Here is a 17429-nt window from a genome sequence, read left to right on the forward strand (position 1 = left end):
AAGGAGCATCCCGTCTAAAATAGCCATTATAAATTTAAACTAAAGTGATGATCGTGAATTCTGAAGTTTGATTTTCCATCATAATTTGTTTGCATGTTTTTCCTAAACCAACTCGTTTCTTCTTAACCACTTAAGCCCCGGACCGTTTTGCATGCCAAAGACCAGAGTACTTTTTGCAATTCACCGTGTCACTTTAACTGACAATTGCGCGGCCGTGTGACGTGGCTCCAAAACAAAATTGACGTCCTTTTTTTTTTCCCATTAATAGAGCTTCCTTTTGGTGGTATTTGATCACCCCTGCGGTTTTGATTTTTTGTGCTATAAACAAAACAAAAGAGCAACAATTTAGAAAAAAAATGCATTATTTTTTACATTTTTCTATAATATCCCCCCCCCCCCCCCCCCAAAAAAAAAAAAAAAAAAAAAAAAAAAAAATATATATATATATATATATATATATATATATATATATATATATATATATATATATATATATATATATATATATATATTTAACCACTTGCTTACTGGGCACTTAACCACTTGCTTACTGGGCACTTAAACCCCCCTCAGTCCCAGACCAATTTTCAGCTTTCAGCGCTGATGCACTTTGAATGACAATTGCGCGGGCATACAACACTGTACCCAAATGAAATTTTTATCATTTTTTTCCCACAAATAGAGCTTTCTTTTGGTGGTATTTAGTTACAGCTCGGAGTTTTATTTTTTGCTAAACAAACAAAAAAAGATGCAAAAAAAAAAAAAAAAAAATCATGTTTTAATAGTTTGTTATAAAATTTTGCAAACGGGTCATTTTTCTCCTTCATTGAAGTGCGCTGATTAGGCGGCACTGATAGGCTGCATTGGTGGGCACTGATGGGCTGCATTGGTGGGCACTGATGGGCTGCACCGGTGGGCACTGATGGGCTGCGCCGGTGGGCACTGATAGGCATAGTTAAGGCGGCACTAATAGGCACAGATAAGGCGGCACCGATGGGCACAGATAAGGCGGCACTGATGGGCAAAGATGGGCACAGATAAGATGGCACGGATGGGTGGCACAGATAAGTGGCACGGATGGGTGGCACGGATGGGCACTGATAGGTACCACAGATAGATGGGACTGATGGGCACTGATAGGTGGCACTGATAGGTGGCTCTGATAGGTGGCACTGCTGGGCACTGATGGGCGGCACTGCTGGGCACAGATGGGCGGCACTGCTGGGCACTGATGGGCGGCACTGGGGTGCAGCACCTTTGAGGCAGATTGGGTGGCACTGTGGGTGGCACTGTGGGGTGGCACTGTGGGTGGCACTGTGGGTGGCACTGTGGGTGGCACTGTGGGCACTGTGGGCACTGAGGGGGGGCACTGACGGGGGGCACTTACTTTTGCTTTTATTTTATTTCAGGATGGCACTGCGGGAGGCAGGTGGGCACAGGCAGGTGGCAGGTGGTCCCTTTTTTCATGGCCGTGATCGGGACCGATGTCCCGATCACGGCCGCCGGCGATCGGCTTTTTTTTTCTCTCCTCGCGCTGTCAGCGCGAGGAGGAATAATAGCCGATTACCGGCTCCGTTCTATCACATGATCAGCTGTCATTGGCTGACAGCTGATCACGTGATAAGGGGTCGGGATCGACCCCTTACACGGATCGGTGATCAGGCGAGTCTCACGGACTCGCCGATCACAGAGCGCGCCGCGCGCGCCCCTCAGGGGGCGCGCAGGCCGCTCGTAACCAGGACTACGTCAATAGACGTAGTCCCGGAAATGTAGGTCCGCGCTAATGCCGTCATTTGGCAATAGCGCGGATCTGTAGTGGTTAAACACCCTTCCTGCCCAGACCAATTTTCAGCTTTCGGTGCTCTCACACTTTGAATGACAATTACTCAGTCATGCAACACTGTACCCAAATGAATTTTTTGTCCTTTTTTTCCCACAAATAGAGCTTTCTTTTGGTGGTATTTGATCACCTCTGGGGTTTTTATTTTTTGCGCTATAAATGAAAAAAGACTGAAAATTTTGAAAAAAACGCATATTTCTTTGTTTCTGTGACATAATTATGCAAATTATTAATTTTTCTTCATAAATTTTGGCCACAATTTATACTGCTACATATCTTTGGTAAAAATAACCCAAATTAGTGGATATTATTTGGTCTTTGTAAAAGTTAGAGAGTCTACAAGCTGTGGTGCGAATCGCACAAAATTGATCACATCTGATGTACTGGTGGCCTATCTCGCTTCTTGTGACCCCAACAAGTCAGGAAAGTACAAATACCCCCCAAATGACCTCTTTTTGGAAAGTAGACATTCCAAGGTATTAAGTAAGAGGCATGGTGAGCTTTTTGATGTTGTAATTTTCTCTAGTCGACTGTCCAGGACAGCACTAGAGAGATAGGCTCCACCTCCAGAGGCAGGAAACACAAACCAGATCTTTAAAGGGCGGTCTCCGTCCCTTCCCCTTCAGTCTTTGTGTTTCCTCCACCGGAGGAGGAGGCTGGATCAGGAGCTCCCCTTCCCCTGAGGGTGGGATAGCCCATAAGAGACGGGGAAGGAGTTCGGATTACCTGTTGGTAAACGGACGTTTTTGAAGTCCTCCGGTCGGGTTGACTGCAGCTTCGAACCGGCGTTCTCCTTCTGAAGCCCGGGGAGGGCGTTCGTTTCCCCGCCTGACAATAGGTTCTAAATTGGGCGCGAAGTCAGGCGGGGGGCGGGCACAGGCTTCGAGTTCCGGCCTGTGCATCACAGGAGGAGGATAGAGGACTTCCGGCAATCCACTACCGGTTCCGGGTCGCGCGGCGAGCGTGGACGTTCGGGACCTTGGCGGCTATTATAAAAAGCCGCAGCCACGAGGCGTTCGCGCTGCACGCCATTACGAAGGAAAGCCTCCAGGCGGTTAAGCGCGTGCTTCAAGCGTTTGTGCTGCATCGCTTCATCGCCGTTACGAGGGGAAGCCTTCAGGCGTGTTCTGAACGAAATGGATGCAGTGGAGAGTGGCAGTGGAGCCGAACCAGCTCAGGTAGGCAAACACAGAGGTGTCTTGTACCTACAGGGCTGGGAGAGAGGGGGGGGGAGTAATGGACTAATCAATGCAAAGGCATTTTGAAATGGTCCAGGTGTATTTTTCCTCCCTCCCTCTCTCTCTCAAACAGGATCCGGACTAAAGAGTCTTGCGAATCCTGTTAGCGGTTGGTGGGGTGCACATAGGTGTTTGGTGAAGGCGTCCTATTTTGCTAAAGGTTTCGCTGACGTTGGCTTGTTTGTTTTTTCCCTTCCTTCTTCTCTCCTTCTCTTGCCTTAGGCTCTGCCCAAAGAACCAGAGAGGTCAGGGGGGAAGAAGAGATGTCCTTCATGTATGGCTAAATTAAAAGAAGGATGGTCTAAGCCCCTTTGTAAACCATGCATAGACAAATTGGTCTATAAGGAAGCTACGGGAGCTTGTAAGGATTTGATTTCTGGAGTACAGAAAGAAATGGAGTCCATCAAAGCAATGTTAGCGAACCTTGAAACCCCAAAACCAGCCGCAGTTCCCTCTGCTTCCACCCCAGTTGTAGGTGACGAATCAGAGGAGGAGGAACTTGATTCTCTGGATGGCCTAAGTGAGGCGGCATCATCCAGAGATGTTCCTGTTCAAGGGTCAAGCTCTCCCAGATACAGGCTCTCACTCGAGGAGGTTGATGCCTTACTGGGGGTAATTTATGAGACGCTCGAAATCAGAGAGGAGCCAGTCTCCCTGTCCTTGCATGACCGGATGTATCAGACCCTTAAAACTGATTCAGTTAGGGTCTTTCCGGTTCATAGCACACTGATAGACTCAATCAAAAAAGAGTGGGAGGAACCAGAGAAAAAGTTATTTTTTCCTAAAAGCATGAAGCGGAGATTCCCCTTCAGCGAGGACCCCTCTTGTGTTTGGAATAAAGTGCCCAAGGTAGACGCAGCTTTTTCCCAGTGTGCAAAGTCAACAGATCTCGCCTTTGAGGACATGGGTGTTCTAAAGGAACCCATGGATAAAAGGATGGAGGTACTGTTAAAGAGGTCATGGGAAGTAACCATGAATAACTTAAAACCTGCAATGGCCACGACAATAGTGGCTCGCAACTTGGAGGTCTGGCTGGAACAATTACAAGGCCACTTGGAAGGGGGGACCTCCAGAAAGGAAATTCTGGATTCCCTTCCTATGCTACATAAAGCAGCAGGCTATATAGCAGATGCCTCTGCGGAGTCTGTTAAATTGTCAGCCAGGACCGCTGCCCTCGTAAATTCAACACGTAGGGCACTTTGGCTGAAGTCTTGGTCGGGAGACTCAGCCTCAAAAGTGAGGTTATGTGGCATCCCCTTTGAGGGAGATCTTCTGTTCGGACAGGATCTTGAGAAAGTCCTGGACCGTACTGCAGACAAGAAAAAGGCTTTTCCTGTCAAACCTAAGAAGACTACAGACAAACGCTTTTTTCGTCCTCAAAGACAGGGACAGTCACAAGGACAGACCTCTAAGGAGTCAACCCCTAAGAAACAGTGGATGGGAGGAAAACAGAAAAGCAATCTCTTTTCCTCTTCTAAAAAAACCACTAAATCCCAGTGACGCGGTTCCTGTGGGGGGGAGACTGGGGCAGTTCCTCCCACAGTGGGAATACGCTACTCCAAGTCCTTTTATCCGGAGGATCATCAGGGAGGGTTACAAAATACAGTTCACACACGTCCCACCTGCAAGGATGTGTCTGACCAAACCTCTCAAAGACCCCCAGAAAGCGTCAGCTTTGCTGTCGCAAATTGGCGATTTAATAGATCAGAGGGTTCTAGTGCCAGTTCCGCCACAGGAAATAAATCAGGGTTTCTATTCACACGTGTTTGTAGTAAGGAAACCGTCAGGCAAATTCCGGTTGATCTTGAATCTGAAGTTACTGAACAAGTGGGTAACTTACAGGAAATTCCGGATGGAAAAAATTTTTACAGTGAGATCAGTACTCCCTCCAAATTGTTTCATGGCCTCTCTCGACCTAAGGGACGCGTATCTTCACATCCCGATTCGAGAAGACTCTCAAAAGTATTTGAGGATAGCGATTCTTTGGGGAAGTCAGATTCGATACCTCCAATTCAGGGCTCTGCCTTTCGGTCTGTCTTCTTCCCCCAGGATTTTCACCAAGGTCCTGGCAGAAGCATTGGCTCCCCTAAGACTGAAAGGGATCGCTGTCATACCGTACTTGGACGACCTTTTATTCTTTGCCCCCTCAAAGCTCCAACTGCAGGGAGATCTGAGGGTAGCTATCTCTTGCCTAAAAAGGTTGGGGTGGTTGATAAACCAAGAGAAGTCACACCTGATACCAACACAGGTCTTACAGTATCTAGGTTTTCTGGTAGATTCAGTGTCACAGAAAGTCTTCCTCACGGAGGAAAAAGTGATAAAGGTAAAAGACATGGTAACCTTCCTGCAGTCCAATCAGACAATTTCCATCAGGTCAGCTATGGCAGGGTTGGGCCTATTGGTGGCAACAATCCCTGCAGTTCCTTGGGCAAGAGCTCATTTCAGGTGTCTCCAGGCCAATATTCTGGACAGTTGGGACGGGACACAAGAGTCCCTGGACAGGACTATCCATCTATCCTCAAAGACCAAAAGGTCTCTTTGGTGGTGGAAGAGAGAAGAGAACCTAGTACGGGGTCTTTGGTGGTCTCCTCCAGTGTCTGTTCGCATCACCACGGATGCCAGTGCTTGGGGCTGGGGGGCCCACTTGGGGTCGAAGGTAGCCCAAGGATGCTGGGGGAAGACACAGTCCCAGAGGTCAGCCAATTGGAGGGAGTTGCAGGCAGTCTGGGAAGCCTTAAGGGTGTTCGCCAGGGATCTGAAGGACCACCATGTACAGGTCCTCTCGGACAGTATAGTGACGGTTTCCTACCTAAACAAGCAGGGAGGAACAAGATGCCCGTCCTTGATCAAGCTAACAAGTACGATCATGCATTGGGCAGAACAAAACCTAAAATCGCTTTCAGCGGTCCATCTAAAAGGGGTGGACAACCACCTGGCGGACTTTCTGAGTCGACACCGGGTGTACGAATCAGAATGGTCACTAAACAGGGAGATTTTCCAGATGTTAGTGCGCAAATGGGGTCTTCCGGAAGTGGACTTGTTCGCCAGGAAAGCGAACACCCAGGTCCCAGTATACTTTTCCCTAGAGAGGGAGGCAGGGGCAAAAGGGATAGACGCTTTGGCACAAAGCTGGGCTTTTCACATTTGCTACGCCTTCCCCCCATTCAAGTTAATTCCTCTAGTCCTGAGGAAATTTTTGCAGGAACAGACCACATTGATACTAGTGGTTCCGTACTGGCCGAAGAGACCATGGTTCTCGGTGCTGCTGAGCCTGACAGACGAACCTCCCCTCATACTGCCCGAGAGGGAGGATCTGCTGTCTCAGGGTCCAGTTCTGCTACAAGAACTACAGACCCTAAAGTTATCGGCCTGGCGTCTGAAGAGAGTCTCTTGAAGTCTAAGGGACTCTCAGATAGGGTAATTAAAACACTTCTTTCTAGTAGGAAGAAGGTAACCCAAGCAATTTATGTTAAATACTGGAAAGTTTTTTGTTCATGGTTGGACACTAAAAAGGTGTCTATAAGTATCCCGACAGTCTTGGAATTTTTACAAGACGGTGTGGATAAGGGGCTGGCCATTAGTACCTTAAAGGTACAAATTACGGCCCTGTCTGTTTTTTTGGATCAACCTCTGGCGATAGACCCGCTAGTTAGCAGGTTCTTTAAGGGGTTGACCAGGATTAAACCTGTTCCTTTCAAAATTTTACCCAAATGGGACCTGTCAATTGTGTTACAGGGATGGGTAAAAAAGTCTCTGGAAGAAGAACCTTCCTTGAGATGGATCACGCTTAAAACGGTGTTCCTAGTGGCTATTTCCACAGCCAGACGCATTAGCGAGCTTCAGGCACTTTCAGTGAAAGAACCGTTTTTACAAATTTTTGAGGATAGGCTGGTGTTGCGCACGGACCCTGGGTTTTTACCCAAAGTAGTGACAAAATTCCACAGAACACAGGAAATTGTTTTGCCTTCGTTCTGTGGGTCTCCCACTAATCCTAAGGAGGTTGAGTTCAGCCAACTGGATGTGAGAGCCTGTGTCTTACAATATCTGGAGATGTCAAAAAACATTAGAAAATCAGATGCATTATTTGTTTTACATGCGGGTAAAAAATTGGGGTCACAAGCTTCAAAAAATACAATTGCAAGGTGGATCAAACAAGCTATTGTAGAAGCCTACAAAGGAATGAAAATGGAATGTCCTTTTTCCCCCATGGCTCACTCCACACGGGCGCTATCGACCTCATGGGCAGAGCGAGCTGGAGCAACACCAGAACAAATTTGTCGAGCAGCAACTTGGTCAAGCTACTCGACGTTTATGAAGCATTACAGATTGGACCTTATCTCAGCGCAAGACCAGGCGTTTGGGAGAAAGGTCCTTCAAGCGGTAGTCCCCCCCCTAATCTGGTAAGTTCTCGTTGATCCTCTCTAGTGCTGTCCTGGACAGACGACTAGAGAAAACGAGAGTTAGACTTACCGGTAACTCTGTTTCTAGGAGTCGTCCAGGACAGCATGGATTCCCTCCCTATATGCTGTTATAATGCTGGACAAGTGTTTTTGTCGTTACAGAAGCCGTTTCCGGGGAAGTTCTCGTTTACAAGACTGAAGGGGAAGGGACGGAGACCGCCCTTTAAAGATCTGGTTTGTGTTTCCTGCCTCTGGAGGTGGAGCCTATCTCTCTAGTGCTGTCCTGGACGACTCCTAGAAACAGAGTTACCGGTAAGTCTAACTCTCGTTTTTTTCCCACAATTCTTTGCAAAATTAAGGTTTTTCATTTTTTTTTTCTCCACAAAATTGTCATTGTAATAGGTTATTTCTCTCACATGGCATGTGTATACCACAAATGACACCCCCCAAAAAATTCTTCTACTCCTGAGTATTACAATACCACATGTGTGGGACTTTTTCACAGCCTGGCCACATAGAGAGGCCCAACATGCAGGTAGCGCCATCATGTGTTCTAGGAGCATAAATTACACATCTAACTTGTTGACTATTTATTACACTTTTGAAGCACCAGGACAATGACACGTGACACTGATGACAGATGGCACTTATACGTGGCAATGATGACACTTATACGTGGCACTGATGACATGTGGCACTGATGACAGATGGCACTAATACGTGGCACTGATGACACGTGGCACTAATACGTGGCACCGATGACAGATGGCACTAATACGTGGCACTAATACGTGCCACCGATGACAGATGGCACTAATACATGGCACCGATGACGCGTGACACTGATGACAGATGGCACTGATAAGTGGCATTCATGACACGTGACACTGACAACAGATGGCACGTGACACTGACAGGTGGCACTGATGACAGATGGCACTGATACGTGGCACTGATGACAGATGGCACTATCACGTGGCACTGATGACAGATGGCACTATCACGTGGCACTGATGACAGATGGCACTATCACGTGGCACTGATGACAGATGGCACTATCACGTGGCACTGATGACAGATGGCACTAATACGTGGCACTGGGGGCAGGTGGCACTGGGGGCAAGATGGATGGCACTGCTGGGGGCAGGATGGATGGCACTGCTGGGGGAGGATGGATGGCACTGCTGGGGGAGAATGGCACTTTTTTTTTTATCAAAACAAAGGGAAGCAGAACGGCTGCCGCTGCAGCCGTTCAACTCTCCCCTCTCGCACTCTGTCTGTGTGAGGAGGGAGATCGGCGCTGAGAGATGATCTCATATGTTTACATATGAGATCATCTCCCATTGGACACGCCGATCGCGCTGTAAACGGCCGCTGTGATTGGCCGTTTACAGCGATCTGTGTTTGCCTGTCTCCGGGGGACACGGCGAACACAGAACTTCCGCGATGCGTGCCCGCGGCGGCGCGCATTGCGGAAGTAAACATTAGGACGTCCAGGGATGGCCTCCCGGACGAACGCGCCTGCCCTACGGCCATCATTCGGCTATAGGGCGGGCGCGAGGTGGTTAAAAAAAAAAAAAAAGTCCTCAGTTTTTAGGCTGCCTATTCGTCTACATATTTTTGGTAAAAAAAATCACAATAAGCGATTGATTGGTTTGCGCAAAAGTTTTCAAAAAAGGGGATAGTTTTATGGCATATTTGTTTTGTTTTTTACTAGTAATGGAGGCGATCAGCGATTTATATCGTGACTGCGACATTATGGCAGACACAACAGACATTTTTGACACATTTTTTGGGACCATTGTCATTTATACAGCAAACGGTGCTATAAAATGCACTGATTCCTGCGTAAATAACACTGACGGTGAAGGAGTTAACCACTAGGTGGTAGTGTAGGGGTTAAGTGAGCCCTGAGGAGTGCTTCTAACTGTGGGGGGCCCTGGCTGTGTATGACACGTCACTGATCTCTGATCCAATCACAGAAAGCAGTGATCAGTGACACTGTCACTAGGCAGAATGGGGAGATGCTTGTTTACATTAGCATCTCCCCGTTCTTCCTCCCTGTTAGACGATTGCAGGTATCCCCACGGTGATCGAGTCTACGGGACCCGCGATCGGGAGGTTCCCGACCGGCGGCAAATTTAAAGGGACGCACTTGTATGCCCATTTGCCTGTCCATGCCATTCTGCCGACGTATATCGGTGTGCGCCGGTCGGCATGTGGTTAAGGGTCCATGCACGCTGGGCTTTGGGAAAAAAAAAAGCCAGTTGTTTAGGCAGGGTGGGGTGGGAGGGGGGAGGGGAAATGCTCATATATATAGAGCATTTTGTACAGGAGTTTAGGAGCATTTGGGGTTTTTGTTTTTTTGCCTGAAAACTCTGCTCAAAAACTCAGTTTTTTTTTTTTTTTTCTGCCTGTAAATCCTGGGTTTAAAATATGCCCCAATAACATCCAAATGTGCATGGGCACATAGGAGAACATTGCGCTTCTTCTAAGGGGAAAAGCTAAAACCTTAGAAGCTGCATTTTTTTAAGCTCAGTGTGCCTGGATCCTTAACATTCTAAATTAATAATAGGCAAGTATGAATATTAAAAACAAAACAAAAAATTCTATGGAGCGGTATTTTTATTTCTTCCTCTTGCACTTCCAACAACCATATTATCTGCAGTTTAGGCATTGAAATTGTTCCATAAGCATGGAATACACAAGCAGAGACCAGGCTTTCACACCCCACATGATAACTTGCACTTGTAATATCAGTGACACCCCTCTCAAAGGTCTGTGCAGAGATGTGGTGGGTAAGGCAGGTGGATTAGATCACGTGCCAAGGTAAAAGATTAGAAATGTAAAGGACAAAGAACAAACTCTCCAAAAATTATTCAAAAATATTAATAGTAAAAAGGTTAGGTCTGAGCATGTAGGCCTTTTAAGAAATCTAGATTGGGTGAGTACAGACAAAGAGAAGGCAAATTTATTACATACCTTCTTTAGCTCTGTGTATACATAGGAGCATGGGGGAGCTCATGTCCATAATGGGGATGTTATTGACACAGCCCCAAATGATCCACTATAGCTTAAAATATGGTCTGGAAATATTTAGACAGAATAAGCTGAATTAAGCAACTGGACCAAATGGCTTACACTCATGGATCCTAAAAGAATTGAGCTCTGTCATTTCCAAGCCAGTGTTTCCAATTTTTAGGGAGTCATTAACCGCTTGCCGACCAGCGCACGACTATGTACGTTGGCACAATGGCATGGTTGTGCAAATGGGGGTAGCTGTACATCCCCTTTAAGATGCGGCTTAATGGGCGCCCACGTTGCGTACTCCGTAGCCACAGGTCCCACGGACTGTATGTTCTCCGAAAGCCCCTGATCGTGACATGGAGCGGCAGAATGGGGAGATGCCTGTGTAAACAAGGCATTTCCCCTGTCTGCCTAGCAACATGACAGGGATCTACTGCTCCCTATCATCGGGAGCAGTGAGCTCTCTCATGTAGTAGTAAGCCCATCCCCCTACAGTTAGAATCACTGAGTGAATCACCTAGGACACACTTAACCCCCTGATCGCTCCCTAGTGTTTAACCCCTTCCCTGCCAGTGTCATTTACACAGTAATCAGTGCATTTTTATAGCACTGATCGCTGTATAAATGTCACTGGTCCCAAAATAGTGTCAAAAGTGTCCGATGTGTCTGCCGTTATATCGTAGTCATGATGAAGACCGCCGCCATTGCTAATAAAATCAGTTTTATTTTTTACCAAAAATGTGTAGAAGAATGCATATCAGCCTAAACTGAGAGAATTTTTTTTGGGGGGGGGGGCATATTTATTATAGCAAAAAGTAAAAAATATTGCTTTATTTTCAAAATTGTCACACTTTTTTTTGTTTTATAGCGCAAAAAATAAAAACTGCAGAGGTGATCAAATACCACCAAAAGAAAGCTCTCAATTTTGTTTGGGTGCAACGTTGCATGACCTTGCAATTGTCAGTAAAAGTGATGCAGTGCCGTATCGCAAAACGTGCTCTGGTCAGGAAGGGGGAAAATTCTTCCAGGGCTGAAGTGGTTAATGACTGGAATAGTACCGCTGGATTGGCATAAGGCCAATGTGGTGCTTATATTTAACCACTTAAGGACTAGCCTCGTTTTTTGCTAGAAAATTACTTAGAACCCCCAAACATTATAGATTGTTTTTTTTTTTCTAATACCCTATAGAATAAAATGGCAGTCATTGCAATACTTTTTTTTCACACCGTATTTGTGCAGCAGTTTTAAAAGTGCACTTTTTTGGAAATAAAATTCACCTTTTTTTAAATAAAAAAACCCACAACAGTTAAAGTTAGTCCAATTTTTTTTTTTCATATTGTGAAAGATAATGTTACACTGGGTAAATTGATACCCAACATGTCACACTTCAAAATTTCGCCCGCTCGTGGAATGGCTTCAAACTTTTACCCTCAAAAATCTCCATAGGCGACGTTTTAAAAATTCTACAGGTTGCATGTGGTTTGACCACCGTTTTCATATCGTTGGGACGGGGCGCGTTAAACAAAAAAAATGTTTTCCTTATTTATTTTACCTAATTTTATTTTTTTCACCTTTTTTTTATATTTTTCACCTTTTTTTTATATTTTTCACCTTTTTTTTATTTTTTTATTTTTTTTTAAATGGCTCACTTTTATTTCTATTACAAGGAATGTAAACATCCCTTGTAATAGAGAAAAAGCATAATGGGTCCTCTTAAATATGAGATCTGGGGTCAAAAAGTCCTCAGATCTCATATTTGGACTAAAATGCAAAAAAAAAAAAAAAATGTCATTTGAAAAAAATGACAAAAAAAAGTGCCTGTAAGAAGTATGGGTGGAAGTGACATTTTGACATTGCTTCCGCCCTCCTATGGTATGGAGACGGGTGGGGACAATCTTCCCCTCACTTGTCGCTATAGATAGACACGGAAAGGTCCCGATCGCTTCCGCCGCTACCAACGACTCTGGTAAGCGGCAGAGGGTGCGGGAGGGGGGTGGCACCTCTCCCGCCGCCGATAACGGTGATCTAACGTGATCTTGCGGTGAATCCGCCGCAGAGACCACCATTATTGTACACAGGACCGCTGGCTCTAAAGATGGATATCTCGGTTGTGGCAGCGGTCGCTGTCGTTACCGAGATATCCATCTTCAAACTGCTGACGTATATGTACATGAGCTGGCCGTTAAGTGGCTAAAAAGGATCAAAGTCTTTACTAAGTAACTATCCACCTGTTTACCTTCTATAGTTAGGAAGATTACTGGACAGTTTAATAAAAGACCACAAGTTCTTGCTAGAAAAAAAATATATTTCAAGACAGCATGAATTTGTGAAAGACAGCCAGAAGTTGTCAGGCATACCTGATTTATTTTTATGAGGAGGTAAATAAAACCTTAGACCAGGGATGTCCAAACTTTTTTCAAAGAGGGCCAGATTTGATGAACTGAACATGCGCGAGGGCCGACCATTTTGCCTGACATTCTTTAAAGCATTAAAATTCGGTCTAAGCGTGTCCATCCGAGCACTAATACACGGCCCAACAAGAATTCTCTTGCCTTTGTGGCTGTGTGTGGTGAATAGATGAACTCAAGTGTATTATTTGGATACACCATATTTATTGACGTATAACACGCACCTTCACTTTAAGAGGGAAGCTTCAGGAAAAAAAAACTTAACATTTTAAATAAAGAACTGTGAAGCAAAACAAGGGTCAGTGTCTATCTGCAGACCCACAATTGCTAGGAATGCAGCGCTCACCATTGCTAGGAATGCAGCGCCCACCATTGCCAGGGAATTCACCCACCATTGCCAGGGAATTCACCCACCATTGCCAGGGAATTCACCCACCATTGCCAGGGAATTCACTCACCATTGCCGGGAATTCACTCACCATTGCCGGGAATTCACTCACCATTGCCGGGAATTCACTCACCATTGCCGGGAATTCACTCACCATTGCCGGGAATTCACTCACCATTGCCGGGAATTCACTCACCATTGCCGGGAATGCAGCCACCATTGCCGGGAATGCAGCCACCATTGCCAGGAATTTCACCCACCATTGCCAGGAATGCACCCACCATTGCCAGGAATTCACTCACCATTGCCGGGAATGCTGCCACCATTGCCGGGAATGCTGCCACCATTGCCGGGAATGCTGCCACCATTGCCGGGAATGCTGCCACCATTGCCGGGAATGCTGCCACCATTGCCGGGAATGCTGCCACCATTGCCGGGAATGCTGCCACCATTGCCGGGAATGCTGCCACCATTGCCGGGAATTTCACCCACCATTGCCGGGAATGCAGCCCCCACCATTGCCAGGGAATTCACCCACCATTGCCAGGGAATTCACCCACCATTGCCAGGGAATTCACCCACCATTGCCAGGGAATTCACCCACCATTGCCAGGGAATTCACCCACCATTGCCGGGAATTCACCCACCATTGCCGGGAATGCAGCCACCATTGCCGGGAATGCAGCCACCATTGCCGGGAATGCAGCCACCATTGCCGGGATTCACCCGCCATTGCCGGGAATGCACCCACCATTACCGGGAATTCACTCACCATTGCCGGGAATGCTGCCACCATTGCCGGGAATTTCACCCACCATTGCCGGGAATTTCACCCACCATTGCCAGGAATTTCGCCCACCATTGCCAGGAATTTCGCCCACCATTGCCAGGAATTTCACCCACCATTGCCAGGAATGCAGCCGCCATTGCCGGGAATGCAGCCGCCATTGCCGGGAATGCAGCCGCCATTGCCGGGAATGCAGCCGCCATTGCCGGGAATGCAGCCGCCATTGCCGGGAATGCAGCCGCCATTGCCGGGAATGCAGCCGCCATTGCCGGGAATGCAGCCGCCATTGCCGGGAATGCAGCCGCCATTGCCGGGAATGCAGCCGCCATTGCCGGGAATGCACCCGCCATTGCCGGGAATGCACCCGCCATTGCCGGGAATGCACCCACCATTGCCGGGAATGCACCCACCATTGCCGGGAATTCACTCACCATTGCCGGGAATGCTGCCACCATTGCCGGTAATTTCACCCACCATTGCCGGTAATTTCACCCACCATTGCCAGGAATTTCACCCACCATTGCCAGGAATGCAGCTACCATTACCATCAGTGCAGCCATGGAGGGCAGGACGAGCGCCAAAGACATCTTACAGGAGAATCTCCTGTTTACACAACGGCCTCTTTAAGAGAAAGTCCCGCCTCCTTTGATGGACAGTACAGTCATCCAATGGCAGAGACAGGACTTCCTATTACAGCTGCCGTGTAAACAGGAAATTCTCCTCCTGTGTGCACAGCACTCGTCCCGTCTCCTCCCTCTGAGGCAGCCGGACTATATATCTTTTGAGGCCCCGGCGCTGGGAGATCGCCGGGGGCCACAAAAGTTATGTGTTTAAACAACCAGGCGGGCCGTTCAAAACCAGACCGCGGGCCGGACTTTGGACATGCCTGCCTTAGACAAAGGAGTGGCTGTGGGCGAAGTATGCTTGGCTTTTGCAAAAGCGTTTGACACAGTTCCCCACACACTGCTAATGTGGTTAATGATCCATTCCCACGAATGGTTTTGGGTTGTTAGTGGTGTACCCCAAGGGTCAGTGTTGAGACCCTTACTTTTTTAATATATTTATAAATGATCTAGGTTCTGAAATTAAAAGTGCTATTCCAGTGTTTGCAGAGAACACCGAGCTATGCAGTGGAATACCATCCTTACAGGATCTCTCCAACTTTCAAGCCACCCTCAATGCACTGTTTAATTGGGCAACTAAGTGGCAAATTAGGTTTAAAGTGGTTGTAAACCCTTACAAACCACTTTGACCTACAGCGGTGACATCGCTGGCTCCTGTGTCAGGTAAGTGGCACATAATGGGCTACTATGCGATGCATAGTAGCCCATTATGCTTTACCTTTGCAAGGAGACAAAGAGGAAGTAAACCCATTAGGGTTTACTTCCTCTTTAATGTTGATAAATGTAAAGTTATGCACTTTATGCACTGTATTAAGAGAGGTATACTCCAGAGAGAGATGCATAATTTTGCCCCTGTACAAATTAATAAGACCTCATTTGGAATATGCAGTTTTGGGCTTTTTTTTTTTTTTTTACTTAGGATAAAGATCACGATTATCATGGGGTAACCTCTTTCACATTATACAAAAAAAAAAATGGACTGACTTTGCTGTTTAGTTTAAAAAAAAAAAAATGTTTTACATTTCATTTGTTGTGATAAACTTGACAGGCTGCCTGGTGTGTGTGTGTGTGTGTGTGTGTGTGTGTGTGTGTGTGTGTGTGTGTGTGTTTTTTTAAGCTGTCAGCAAAGTGCTCTTTGCACTGAATCGAGGAAATGCTATATTAAGATGGGGGGGGGGGGGGTTAAATCGAGATTGCGTTTTTTTTTTTAAACGGCTAATCGTGCAGCTTGATGAGTTATTTACTTTTAGGGTCATCAGAGGACGCGGGACACGTCTAGAGGAAACAATTTCATCTCAAAATTTCACAGTATGCTCTGTGAAATTGTGGAATATACTCTCTCCAGAGGTGGTTCTGTCCAGCTCAGTAGATTACTTGAGAAAGGCCTGTATTCTTTTCTAAATGTACATAATATAACTGAATACTAACTGGATATGAACATTTATAAGTAAAATTGATCCAGGGAATATTTTATTGTCTCTGGGGGATCAGTATGGCTTTTTCCCTCTGCTGGAGCAAATTGGAGTAGGCTTTGCTGTTTTTTTTTGCCTTCCTCTGGATCAACTGTGGGTATAGGATTGTATATATATTTTTTTCCCTTTTTAATTAGTTGTACTAGATGGACTTGTGTCTTTTTTTTTTTTTTTTTTTTTTTTTTTTTTTCAGCCAGACTAACTAATGTAAAGGAACACTTACTGTCCACTTTGCCTAAAATAAAACAGATTTCTCTGCTCACATTACTATAAAGATCCATGTCTTAACGTGATTGTAAACGATCACCTTGTAAAACAAGCTATTTAGTTAAAAATAGAAATGAAAGGGAAAACTTTTTCTATACATATCAAAATACGTTATAAATACCTTCTTTTTAAATTTAAATTTTTTTTTATAAAGTGATCATAAGCCCTCTGTTCTCAGCTGCATAAGAGCTGGGGGTGAATGGCTGTGCAGCAGGGGCATGTAAGGACAAGTCTGATCATTGGAGGAGAGCACACTGAGTTTCCAGCATAGCTAGAGAACTTACCACGTTGGGTTCTCCTTGGTGTGGTCAGTTTTTAATAGGGACTGGCAGGGACACCAGGGATTTTACATAAAGGAGAACAGAATACTTTCTCATACAAGTATATGGTACAGTAGGCACATATCAGGAATATGAAGTGTTGGGGAACAAACGGTTTAATACAATCTTGGGATTGAACTGTTCACTTTTTTTTTTTTTTTTCTTCTAGTAATATTTTTTCCTTTTTTTTTCCTTTTTTTTTTTTTTTTTTTTTAGGCCTCATGCACACAGGGGAGGAAAAAAAACGCTTCAAATGTGCCTAAATCAGCACTTTGCAAATGCATTCAGGCGTGTTTAGGCGCGTCAAGCGTTTTGGGCATTCATTCATTCCATGAGGCCTAAATATCGCTATCTGTCCACAGTCCCAACACTATTCCGTGCTGTTTATACTATGACACCGATATACTGTGTTGCAGCGTAGCCCGTTGTATAAAGCAGAACTCTAGCTACTAAATGCTCACAGCATTGACAACAGACACAAAGGGAGAGTGCAAGGAAAAATGTATACACTCTGTGATGCTTTACATTTTTAGTGACGTTTTAAACATTTTTATTTTTATTTTTCCACAAGCTATGTATGTGTAAATAAGCCTGAAATGTAGTTTTGGTTAGTATTGCTTACACCCCAATGGTTTGAGCTGCTTTACTCCTTTCATGTG

General features: G+C 45.8%; 1 protein-coding gene across 7 annotated transcripts in view; it reads left to right on the forward strand.

Moving 5' to 3' along the window:
• KIF21A (kinesin family member 21A) overlaps positions 1-17429 on the forward strand; it is a 270632-nt gene that overhangs the window by 191510 nt on the left and 61693 nt on the right. The gene's annotated exons all lie outside the window — the stretch shown is intronic.

This window comes from Lithobates pipiens, unplaced genomic scaffold, assembly GCF_037356315.1.
Source record: "Lithobates pipiens isolate NorthernLeopardFrog02 unplaced genomic scaffold, aLitPip1_a1.2 Scaffold_8, whole genome shotgun sequence".
In the NCBI taxonomy this organism is placed as follows: domain Eukaryota; kingdom Metazoa; phylum Chordata; class Amphibia; order Anura; family Ranidae; genus Lithobates; species Lithobates pipiens.